This window comes from Musa acuminata, unplaced genomic scaffold, assembly GCF_036884655.1.
Source record: "Musa acuminata AAA Group cultivar baxijiao unplaced genomic scaffold, Cavendish_Baxijiao_AAA HiC_scaffold_457, whole genome shotgun sequence".
NCBI lineage: Eukaryota > Viridiplantae > Streptophyta > Magnoliopsida > Zingiberales > Musaceae > Musa > Musa acuminata.
This window is the reverse complement of record NW_027020704.1, coordinates 5895-7500: the sequence shown is the minus strand read 5'-3', so window position 1 is coordinate 7500 and position 1606 is coordinate 5895. Positions and strand designations below refer to the sequence as shown.

General features: G+C 37.5%; 1 protein-coding gene across 1 annotated transcript in view; it reads left to right on the top strand.

Annotated features, from left to right (window-relative positions):
- Nucleotides 1-1199, top strand: part of LOC135659699 (cytochrome b6-f complex subunit 4) — a 2321-nt gene extending 1122 nt beyond the window's left edge. Inside the window, exon 1 of the mRNA XM_065176319.1 lies at nucleotides 1-1199. This exon is cut by the window's left edge and continues 1122 nt beyond it. The gene's annotated coding sequence lies outside the window, so the exon portion shown is untranslated.
- The last annotated feature ends 407 nt before the right edge of the window (nucleotides 1200-1606 follow it).

The following is a 1606-nucleotide window of genomic DNA, read 5'->3' as shown; positions in this document are numbered from 1 at the left end:
AGTTAAACTTCCATTCGTCCATATTTCTAGAAAAAGTATCTCTTGTTTTTCATTCCCATTCCCATAAGAATGAATACTATGATTCGCATTTCGAACAGGCATAGATACAGCATCTATAGGATAACTTCCATTTTGAGAGTTAGTTGTTGGTTTCGTACGATATCCACGATCTCGCCTGATTTGTAATCCAATACACAAATCAATTGGTTCCGTCAGGTTAGCTATATGTTGTGTTGTGTCAACTATTTCCACGGAAGGTGGTGAGATGATATCTTGAGCGGTTACGTATTTAGGGCCCCTGGCGCAAATGGATGCGTCTCTAACTCCATATATATTACTTCTCAATACAATTTCTTTCAAATTTAGTAAAATTTCATGTACCGATTCTTCAATACCTATTATCGTAGAATATTCATGCGGCACTTTCTCAGAGTTTGCACGTGTGATACATGTTCCTTCTATTTCTCCAAGTAAAGCCCTTCGCATGGCAATACCTATAGTATCGGCTTGACCTTTCATAAGCGGGGACAGAACGAAACGACCATAATAAAGACGTTTACTGTCTACTCTCGATTCAACACACCTCCACTGTAGTGTTCGAGTGGATCCTGCTACTTCCTCTCGAACCATACTATACTAATACTATTATTTGATCAGATCATTGAATTATTTATTTCTCTTGAAATCCGTTTTTTTCTTATTTCTACACACGTCTTTTTTTAGGGGGTCGACATCCATTATGTGGCATAGGTGTTACATCACGTACGAAACTTAATAGTATACCACTTCTACGAATGGCTCGTAATGCTGCATCTCTTCCGAGACCAGGACCTTTTATCATAACTTCTGCTCGTTGCATACCCTGATTAACTACTGTACGAATAGCATTTAATGCCGCCGCTTGAGCAGCATAGGGTGTCCCTCTTCTTGTCCCTTTGAATCCGGAAGTACCAGCGGAGGCCCAGGAAACCACCCGACCTCGTACATCTGTAACAGTTACAATGGTATTGTTGAAACTTGCTTGAACGTGAATAATTCCTTTTGGTATTCTACGTCCATTCTTACGTGAACCAATACGCCCATTCCTACGTGAACCGATTCTTGGTATAGCTTTTGTCATATTTTATCATCTTATAAATATAAGTCAGAAATATACGGAAAGAAAAGATACGGAAATATCCATTTCATATTAAAAGAAATCCTTTATTTTTGTCTTTTCTTTAGAAAGTTCTTTTTTAGAAAGATTATCCCTGTCTCTGTTTATGTCTCGGATTGGAACAAATCACTATAATTCGTCCGCGCCTACGGATCAGTCGACATTTTTCACAAATTTTACGAACGGAAGCCCTTATTTTCATATTTCTTATTCCTTACCTTAATTTTTAATCTATTCCTTGGAAGAAAATAAGTCTCTTGAATTTTTTTTTTAACTTCGAATTGTATCGTCATGAAAGGAATGCTTTAAAAATCACCTAATCATTCGAATCTTTGTTGCGAAGTCTATAAATTATACGTCCCCTGGTTGAATCATAACAACTTACTTCAATTTTGACTCTATCCCCAGGTAGTATCCGTATAAAACTGCGCCGGATCCTTCCCGAAACAT